Here is an 11,810-nt window from a genome sequence, read left to right on the forward strand (position 1 = left end):
GTATATGCTATATACAAGCAAGTAAATACTTAAGAGAGATAGATCAACGAAGTAAACTTACTTCAATATGCGAAAGAAACAGCTTCGGAAGGCTCCAACGGCTTTGATGACTTCGATCATCCTTTCGAGAGGTCAGACTAGGTCAGATGAGTTCGACCTAGTTGAGAAAGAGGTAAAGCAGATCAAGCTGCTCAACCTAAGTGGTTTGAACCAAACTGGGTTCAGTCCAAGTCAACTAGGTTCAACAAATTCGATCTTAGCCCAAGGAGGCTAAGTCTGGATTTAGAAAACCAAACCAGAATCTGGATAAAAAAGGACCTTGACTTTGACTTCAAACCAAACCAAGTTCAAGTTAAGTCAACTGGGTTTGGACAAGGTCAAGTGGGTTCAAACCAGGTCAGGTGAGCTAGGACCAGGTCAAGCAGGCTCAGACCAGGTCAGGCAGGCTCAGGTGGGCTAGGCTAGGTAGGGGAGGTTTAGGAGATAGAAGAGGAGAGAGGGGTTGGCAATTTTTCAAGGAGGGGGTCTTCTAAAGCATAAGTCTTATCCTTTTAAAGGATAAGGTTTAGCCTATTTACTAAACCACACATTGCTTTAAAATAAAGACAAGAATTTCCTTGGTGTGGGGACCACATGGAAATTTCATGGGATATTTTTGTGGGTCCCACCATATATTTTCTGAGGAATATTTCTATAGGCCCACCGACATTTCTGTGGGTCCCACAAAATCTTGGGTTTTTGGTGATTTTTTTTCGAAAAATTCTGAGTATGTCATTCCCTTCGTATTGACATAACTAAGAAAGTTGGCTCGAGAAAATCTCTTGATTTCTTCCAGGTAGAAAGTTATGACTTTCAGAGTGTTTAAGCATATATTCGCAAAGCAACTAATATCCTAAGTATAACTGGTTCGTAGAAATTGTTTTGTTTTGCATTCTGAGTGAAAATGTTATTTTTACCGGTAAATGCCTTTGAATTTTATTCAAAAATTATATTAAAAAATTGCAAATCTTACAAGCTTTATATATGTGAACGATATATCTTATAGTGATTTACACAATGACTAATCCATAAAAGGCAGAAAAGAAAAATAATAAACAAATCAAGACGATGTTTAGACTAGATAAAGTAAAAATTAAGGTAACTTCATAAATACAAATTGATTTACAACTTGATACCGATTTAAGTAACAGTTATAAATCGATTTCTCTCTAATGATTTGTCCTATCGTGATTTGCGTTGATGAGCTTTGTCTATGTTAACAATTTTTCCTATCGTGATTTATACAATGACTGCTAAAAGATGAAAAAGAGAAAGAAAAAACAAATCGACACAAAGTTTATTGGTAAACTACAAATCTAGTTAACTTGATAAATACAAATCAACTTATAACCAAAAGACTTTAAGTTTCATAATATAACAATATTTGTCCTATCGCGATTTGATGTTACGAGCTTTGTCAATGTGAACGATATGTCCTATCGCAATTTACACAATGACTGATTCATAAAAAGCAAAAAAAAAATAATAAACAAATCAACACGATGTTTAGACTTAGTAAACTACAAATCATGACTTAGTTGCAAATTGATTTCAATATAACGCTATGTGCTACTGCGATTTGCTTGATACGTCCTATCGCGTTGACTAGTTTTGTAAAAGGTAGATAAAACAATGTTTTTTTAATTTAATTAAAGTTCTTTGTAATTTATTTACGTGCGGTTTTTTAAAATGGGCGGTATGTGAAACGACGTTTTCTTTATATATGAATGACACAACGCACAAGTTCAGGAGGGTGTCACTTTGCTTTACTTCATGATTAAGGAACAGATGAACCAATATTTCCTTTATAAACGACGTGTTCGTGAATCAAACATATAACCTGCTTCACCATAAAGGGGGTATCGATGTTGAGGAAGGAGACTATGACAGCTACACGGCCAACGAGGGCAAGGAAGGAGACGACGACAGCTACACGACCAACGATGGTGAATAAGGCGTATATTGTCTAAACCTCGTGACGAGTTTCTTGAAAATTTATATCGTTTAGCATATATTCGATTTATATTGTATATTGTAGAAAGGAATTTCAATATTGTTTATTGAATATTCTGCTAATATTAGTGGAACATCCAAAAAAAGTGGTGCTCGAAAACTCAACAAAGAGCTCCAAGATAACATCAATCGGCTGCAAGATGAATTTGTGAAATGAAACACTATCAGTAATTTTGTACGTATAAAACCACTATCAGTTATATATTTACGTATGCCATGGGTATGTATGTTAACACGTGCATATTTGTTGCAAAAAGACTATATCCGATTTCGTCATGTATATTCGAAGCAACGCAACAACCAATACTAGATGCATTATCACCTCTTATTTCATGGTATATCGGTTCTCTTATATGTTTATTTTATTTTTTGATTTACTCTTGTTGCTTCATATTTTAACCTTACTATTATCATTGTTTTGTTCAACAGAGTTTCATCCGCCGAATTCCATACTCCATTGGATTTCAAGATGGATTACCATATTGGGGTAACAATGATCACTGAGAGACTTTTGGTCAAGTGAAAAGGTAAGTGAAGAAACCTCTTGTCCAAGGTTTAGGCATAACAGTCCTAACATGATTTGTACTATCGGTTTGTAAGATATTGTATCGATTTGCAGATATTGATTCCTACATTCTAGCAAACTTCTAAGCATTGGGTCTTATATGTGATGGATTTATAAAGAAAACAACTATGGTGCTACAACTCATTGGACTTTCACACTGGTGTACAACATGACATTATGCGTTTGGTAAGTTTCCATCTATAAGTATATCGTATCTTGTACGGTGACCCGAAATCTACTTGCTTCTGCATTAACCACAGGAGGGATTCGTCAAAAATGTTTTGGGTGTCGACATTGGTGAGTGGAGGTTTCGCTCAGCACACGATGCTCTTTTATAAAATAATGGCATCAATTGTGGCGTATTTGTAATGAAGTATATTAAAGAAATATACAATAGATGAGAACCTGACTTCGACGTTGTATGCTCTACACTCACACATGTTTTATTATCCTCTATTATTAGGGACTCAATTTATATATTAGTGTCACATTACCTTTTTTGTTGTAGGATGATATGCCTGGATTCCGCACAAAACTATGCAAAAAATTGATGGAGTTTCTAATTGCGGAAGAGAAAAAAACTCAGCTGGTAAGAATACCTAGAAGGCAACGAACGACGCTAGCCTCTCAGAAGTAATATGATGTATGAAGATTTCTAACAGATTTTTATAGACTGTATATACAAATTTTGTAAGACTGTGTATACAAATTATGTAAATCTCTCTAGGTAGAAATAAAATTTCAATTTTACTAAACACGCCAATAAGTTGGACTATTATTTATAGCAAAGGCAAATCGTTGTCTCTGACATAGACGTCATTTTATAAATCGCTATAGGACACTGTCTTGTATAGCAATTTAAATACAGTAAATATACAAGGATTTGTCTTATCGTGATTTACACAATAACTCATAAAAGGCGAAAAAGATAAAGAAAAACTAATTGACACGATGATTATTGGTGAACTACAAATCTAGGCAACTTGATAAATATAAATCGACTTACAACTAATATTCTTTAAGTTTCATAGAGTAACAATATTTATCCTATCATGATTTGCTTTTATGGCTTTGTCTATGTGAACAAATCGTTGTTATGTTCACCCTTCATAAATGAAAATCGTAAAAGCGATTAGCGTTGTGTAGTGAAAATTATGATTTGCTTTTACACAAAAATTGATAAAAGGTTGAAACAATTTGTACATATAATGGCTACGTGCTATAGGAATTTGTACAATATGTTCTATAGGGATTTACACAATGACTGATTCAATGGTACAAATAGACGTCCCGTTTAGAATTAGTAAAGTACAAATTGAGATAGCTTCAATGATACAAATCGAGTTAACTTTTTAAATACAAATCGATTTTGTTCATAAAGACAAACAAAGACATATCATTGTCTCGGTAACTTCATAACTACAAATCTACATGATTTACAACCACATTCATTTAAAAAAAATATTAGTATTTAGTTACAATACATCATGATCAATGGTTTGGCTTAGATACATGTACATGACCATCATCATCAAAGAAGACATATATCATTACCAGTATGAAACCCACGTCCAAATAGTGATGTGCTTCTAATACAATCCAGGTGTGAAAAGCTATTTATGGGAGGACATTTCCGTCAAATGCATATCTATCTTTTAGAGACTCCCATTTTTACAAAAGAGATCACCAAAACATCCATATTGTTCATCATCGAGTTCATTTCTTGCTGCAAAGTAATTTTATGTGTAACTGAGGATACATTCTCTCCAAGCAAACGAGTTCATTAGTAATGCCAGCCCACTGCACCATTTGGCAGATATTTTTCCAACTGCGAATTTTTGTGCACTACTTTAGAGAGAAGTATGGAGCCCTCACCACTGCAGCATACTTGTCTTGAAGTATATCGAAGATTAGGCAGAATATTTGTGTTTGCTCTGGTATGACGGCAACAATTGAGGATGATTATGGTTGTTATATTCTGCGTAAGCTTCAAACCCCATCTATCAAGCACAGGTAGAAGGAACACAAAAGAATAAGTGAAGAAAGAAAAATACAAGGAAGAAGAAGAAGAAGAAGAAGAAGGCGGAGGAGAAAAAAGAAGACGAAGTTGCGCTGCCGCAGAAAAGAGGAAGAGAGATTAAATAGATTAGGGTTTTAGACCTGGACAATGGGTCGGGTCGAGTTGGGTAGGATTTTACATAAAATAAGGTTTTACACAGATCTATATTAGAGTTTTACAAACATATCAATATCATTCACAAAAACAAACAAAGTCATATCATTATCGCGATAACTTCATAAATACAAATCGATGTTCTAATAATTATTTGTTGGGATTTTATAATTTTTTGTTGTAATTATATAATTCTTTTCTGTAACGTGACATTTTATAAGTGTATAAATCTATTTTATTAAGTGTAGCACACAAATACCACTTAACAAATCATTGTAATGATTGGCCTTCATAAATCATGATTAACACAATGATTGATAAATGACTGAAATGATTTGCACAAACATTGATAAAAGGCTGACACGATTTGTACGTGTAAAGACTACGTACTATCATGATTTGCTTGATTTCGATTGCCTTTCAACCAGTTCTATAAGAGATTGCGATTTGTTTTTTATAGAAGGTGTTCTATCACGATCTATACAGTCATCCCACAAAAAACTATCAAATAATCAAACCAAATTTGTTTGAATATCCTATTGCGATTTGCCTTTATGAGCTTTGTCTAAGTGAATGATACGTACCATCGCGATTTACACAATGATTGATTCATAAAAGGTGGAAAAGAAAAACAATAAACAAATTAAGACGATATTTAGACTTAGTAAAGTACAAATTGACTTACAACCATAAGTCTTAAAGTTTCATAGTATAACAATATTTGTCATATCGTGATTTACTTTTATGAGATTTGTCTATGTGAACGATATGTCCTATCGCGATTTACATACTTCTGATTCATAAATGAATGACACGTCGCACAAGTTCAGGAGAGTGTCGCTTCACTTTGCTTCGTCAGTAAGTAACTGACGAACCGACATTTCCTTTATAAATGATGTGTTCAATTTTGTCAGTGTTAACGATATGTCCTATAGCCATTTGCTTTTACAAACTCTGTCTATGTGAACGATATGTCCTATAGTGATTTACACAATGAATGATTTATAAAAAGCGGAAAAGAAAAACAATAAACACATTGACACGATGTTTAGATTTAGTTAAGTACTAATAGATGTAACTTCAACGATACAAATCGAGGTAACTTCATAAATAATAATGACAACGATTACAAGTTTTTTTTTGCAGCACATATTGATAATTTCAACTGTTAGTTTCCTTTTCTATGTAAGTGATTTGCATAATGATTGAGGCAAAACAACATGATTATGGTCATTATATTCTGCATAAACGATTTGCACAATGATTGATTAAAGGTTGAAACGATTTGTATATATGAAGGCTACGTGCTATCGTGATTTGCTTGACACCGATTGGCTTACAACCAATTATAATTCATTATGTAACATAACATTCTATGATTATATAATTCTTTCTATAACAAATCATGAATTAGTTTTCATAGAGGAAGTGTCAATTTGTCCTATCGTGATTTGCTTTTATGGGATTTGTCTATGTCAACGATATGTCCTATCATGATTTATATAATGACTGCTTCAACGGTAAAAATTGACGTCTTGTTCAGAATTAGTAAAGTACTGCTTTAGGTTTAGGTTTTTGGCTTTTACGGGTTTAGGTTTTTGGCTTTTACGGATTGTAGGTTTCAGTGTTTAGGGTTTAGGATTTAGGGTTTAGGTTCTATCTAAATTCCAAATCGACGCGATATGTCCTTGTAAACACCCCAAATTTTCCTCATCCATTTTCAGACACACCTCTCGTGCAGTGCCAACCCTGTTAGGTCAGTGTAGGAGTCAAACCCCGAGTCAATTTCAGAAAATCACCATTTTACCCATTTTTACAAGAAAAATACCATTTTACCCTTAAGTCATCCTGGACCCAAGTCAGTCGGAGTCAACCAAGCTCGTTGGTCAGTTCAAAACAGTTAAAATATCAGTCATTTTAAGCTCATCTGAACTCATGATGAACAAACCATTTTCATTTCTGACCATTCCTACCGAAATGGGATCATTTCTTTAGAAATGGGATCATTTCTTTAGAAATGAGATCATTTCTCACTTAGATACAAGTCAATTGTCTCTGAGTCAATCATTCACAGTCAGTCATATTCCCCAGAGTCTAACTTGAGTTCACCAGGATTTCAAGTGCTCCAGTTTCAGTTCAAAACCATTTTCAAGTGTCTAAGAGCCTATTTCAGCTCATTTAGCTGAAATGGAGCTGAGTTCAGTCAGTTGAGCTAGTGTTTGAGCTTTAATTTTAGTTCATCTTAATACTACCAATCTTTATCCTAGCTGATATTCGTAATTCACTTCACTCCAGTTACCATTTTATACCATTTCTCTAAAAATGTTAGCTTTTCTTGATAATTCAGTCGATGAGTTCAGTCGAGTCAGTGTCTTGTCAGTTCACTTGAGTTCTGAAACCCTAAAACCCAGCTCAATCCAGTTCATTTTAGTTCAAATCAGCTCAAACCTCAATTTTCAATGTCACTCTGGCCCGGTAGAGCCCGAAAACCATTTCTTGAACCATTTTGCAAATTCTGTTAATTTTAACACTTTTTGAACTGGTACAACTGCCAATCGGGGTCTAATGGCTAAATTTCTTCATTCAGTGTTAGCATTTCGCATAGCATTTTGTGTCATTTCTCATCATTTCATATCATTTCTCAACATTTCATAACATTTCATCACATTTCATTTCATTTTCGAAGTCCAGAACTCCAGTTTTATAAATTTCAATCCAGATCGACTTTTAAAAGTTTTTAAAAACCAATTTCAAACCCTGGGTTTCCAAATTTAACATTTTTACCCCCAGGATTTTAAATTTGAAAATATTTTCTCGAGAAAAACATACTGAATTTCTTTCAAACTCAAATTTTCAAATTCTACACTGGATATGCTTCCCAACGGGGTGTTGAACTTCAAATTCTGAGTTCGTTTCAAAAACTGCCAAAATTAGCCCAAAAGTTTTTCTGAGGAATTTTACAAAGTTATTTTACTCTTTTTGCCTTTGTCACAAGCGGGACCCACTCTAAGTGTTGTCCCACAAAAGTTTTAGATTTTTTATTTTCTTTTTTTTAGGAATTATGTGGGCCTGCTCCAATGTGGCACCCCATTTTTAAAACCCTTATTGAAAAACCATGTGGGCCCACTTCAAGGTGGCATCACATGTAAAAAAAATAAAAAAATAAAAAATAAAATTTTTCCAGATTTTTTTCGCTTTCCCTCTCTTTTTCCCTTTCCTTTCCTTCTTTCCTTTTCCCTTTTCTTCTTTTTTCCCTTTCTTCTTCCCTTTTTTTCCTTCTTCCCTCCCTTTTCTTCCTTTCCCTACTTATTCCAACTATTCACGTTGTTCCCTTGCGACTTACAGTGTACAGTTGCGCTTAGAGTCTATTTTGCTTTTGTTGAGTCTGATGTAAGCTGCCCGGTTCAGGTGAATCAATACCCCGAAGGGGCAGCCCGTATACTTGAACTGTAATAGCCTGCGGGCAAAATTGTGAATGAAGTAAATGCGTTGAGTTTTCTTTTGTTCACCCTCGTTGTGATTGCAATTTCTCTCCCTCTATTCTCTCTTGCTCTCTTGCACTCTGATTACAAGCTTACGCGACCGGCAAGCGAGCTGACGAGTAGGCTTGCGGCGATAAGGAAGGACCGTCGCGCCGCGCTGGCCCATTGAAGGAAATAGGCCCATGACAAGTGGTACCAGAGCCCGTTCTCGTGTTGGGGAAGGGACTCCGGAGTCGGTGTCGACAGACACGCCGACAGGCTGCGATTTGTGAGCAAGACATTATGGCACCTTATCAGCACTTGCGCAACACCAAAGGCAAGACAGTTGCCAAAGCTGAGGAGATGGGTTCACCTCGGGGCCAAGAAGAGTTGGCTGCAACTGTTAACAAGCTGGTGGAAGATGTGACTTCGCATGATGAAGCGATTTCACGCGCATGTGAATCATTCAATGGATTGAATGATGTGGTGGTAAGCCTGCAAGAGCAGGTGAACTTGCTAATGGGGCAGGTCACTTCATTAACGACTACAGTGCCGATCTTGAGTTCAGGAACCATACGTTGCAGCGGACGGTGACCCTAAATGGCGGAAATGGTGAGAGACCATCAAGGATTGATGTACCTAGACCTGCAAAATTCAATGGTTCTCGTGACAGCAAGGCCATTGAGAACTTCTTGTTCCAAGTAGAAGACTACTTGGATATCCAGAATGTGACCCTCGAAGATATGAGGATCAAGGCTGCAACGGCCTTACTTGATGGTGATGCTATCGCTTGGTGGAGGCGGAAGCACAATGACATTGAGAGGGGTCAATGTGTGATAGACACCTTTGATGACTTCAAAGTAGAGTTGCGCAATTACTTCATGCCAAGAAATGCGCAGAGGCAGGCTTACCAGATGGTTCGTGAGCTCAAACATACTGGTTCATTGCAAGACTATGTCAGAACGTTCCAGAAGCTTATGCTGGAGATACCTAACATGCCAGAAGACAACATGCTCAACTGGTTCATTGTGGGACTTCAACCATAAGCACAGTCTGAAGTGGAAAGGAGCAACCCCCGTATTTTGGAAGATGCATATGTGGCGGCTGAGCGCTTAGTTAACACTCAGCGCAAGCCTTTCACCCCATCAACCAAAGTTGGGAAGAAGCCTGACCACGGAGGCAAGAAGGATGAGCAGCGCAATGATAAAGGTGAGGTGTCGACACGCCATCAATCCGAAAAGAAATATAACTACACAAAGCATAACAACAGCAACAAGGGTGCGGTTGTGACATGTTGGTTCTGTGGTGATAGACATATCGCCCGGCAATGCCCAAAGCACCTTGTAAAGGACGACGGGCAAGCTAATGCAGCACAGGAAGAATGCAGTGATACTGAATGCAGAGACATTGAGACCATGCAGCCGAGGATGGGTGTCATGCGATCGATCAATGCTGCCAGAAGTTGTGCAGCTAAAAACATGCAGGTCAGTAAGGAACTCATGTACGCTGAAGTTATTATGAATGGAAAGTCTACTTCAGCAATGATAGACTCCGGGGCCACACACAACTTTGTCTCGCGGGAAGAGGCAGAGCGGTTGGGCTTGAAGCATAAGCCAAAGCAGAAGACCATTAAAACGGTAAACTCTGAGGCCAAGCCCATCCTTGGTGAAGCAAGGGATGTGGCTATTCAAGTGGGAAGTTGGGTCGGTAAAGCCAACTTCTCTGTGGTGCCCCTGGACGATTTCAAGATGATTTTGGGTATGAAGTTTCTGCGAAGCCAGAATGTTATGATGTTGCCAAAATTCAACACGCTGATGATCATGGAGTCAGACCTGTCCCACACAGTGCAGTGCCTTACGCAGAAAGGCAGGTCTTCAGTGTTGTCGGCAATGCAACTAAAGAAGGGTGTCAAGCATGGGGAGAAGACATTCTTAGTGGCATTGCGCGCAGAGGAAGGGAAGGTGGAAGCAGCAGTGCCACCGACCCTAGCCCCACTATTGGAGGAGTTTCGGGGGGTGATTCCCCCGGAATTGCCAAAGCGTCTTCCGCCAAGACGCGAGGTCGACCACAAGATTGAGTTGACCCCGGGAGCGAAGCCTCCTGCAATGGTTCCATACCGTATGGGGCCAACTAAGCTGAAGGAACTGCACAGGCAGTTAGACGAGATGTTAGACGCAGGCATTGTTTGTCCATCAAAAGCCGCATTTGGTGCCCCCGTCCTTTTCCAGATGAAACATGATGGCTCTAAACGGTTATGTGCGGATTACCGTGCCTTGAATAAGATCACGGTGAAGAACAAGTACCCATTGCCATTGATAGCGGACTTGTTCGATCAGCTAGGCAGTGCCCGTATCTTTTCCAAGCTAGATCTGTGATCGGGTTACTGGCAAGTGAGGATTTGTAAACACCCCAAATTTTCACCCTCATCCAGTACTTGCATTTCATGTGTCATTGCATATCATTGCATGCATTCGGCATACCATTTCATTGCACTACATAGCATTGCATGTCATTGCATCTCATTTTCGAGATCCAACACTCATGTTTTTAAAATATTTAATCCAGATTTGAGTTTTAAAACTTTTTCTTTCAAAAATCAATTTCAAAACCTGGGTTTTTATTCAACATTCTGTCATTTTCTAACCCCCAGGACCTTATATTTTGAAATACTTTTTTAGAAAACGATCTGGATTCATTTCAAACTAAATTTAAATTGATTTTAATTCTCAGATGAGGCCCATTTAGGTGGTGTCGCTTCTGGATTCCTTCACTTATCAAAAATCTTAGAGTCCTAATTGGATCAGGACTCTTTTTCCAGAGTCTTAGTCGGATCAAAACTCTACTTTTCACTACCTTTTTACCTATTTTTGAAGAAAACCTTTTAACACCTTCTATTTTGGCTAAAGTTTCAGAGTCCTAGTTGGATCAGGACTCTTTTTCAAGAGTTCAGTCGGATCAGGACTCTTCTTCAGAGTTTTAATCGGATTAGAATTCTAATCTTTTGCAGCTATTTTATCTATTTTTAATTAAATCTTTCAAAAGGAGTCAGAAACTCAGAGTTTTAGTCAAAACAGGACTCTGTTCAGAGAGTCCTAGTTGGATCAGGACTCTGATCATGATTTCAATTTTGAGAGAATCTTTCAGAAATCTTTCAATCTACCAAAACTATTACACTTTTATCAAAGAATTTCAAAATTCTAAGGTTTTATCTCAGAGTCCTGATCAAATCAGGACTCTACCCCAGAGTCCTGATCGAAGTAGGACTCTATCCAAAATTGATTTTTATAATGGTTTTCAAAAGCTTTGCCCAAATGTCATCATTTTCTTATCAGAAAGCCAAAATTCTTAGAGTTCTAATCGAATCAAGACTTTTTCTCAGAGTCCTAATCAGATCAGGACTCTGAACCAAAACTTCAATTTCATCCTGTTTTTAACTGTTTTTCAAAATTCTCTCATTTGTTTTCTCAGAAAATCCAAAAATCTGAGCGTTCTAGTTCAATTAGGATTTCGTCCCCAGAGTCTTAGTTGAATCAGAACTCTGTTTTATTCCAATATTTAT

The sequence above is a fragment of the Nuphar pumila genome, chromosome 7 (genome assembly GCF_984573655.1).
Source record: "Nuphar pumila chromosome 7, dmNupPumi1.hap1.1, whole genome shotgun sequence".
NCBI classification, from domain to species: Eukaryota; Viridiplantae; Streptophyta; class Magnoliopsida; order Nymphaeales; family Nymphaeaceae; genus Nuphar; species Nuphar pumila.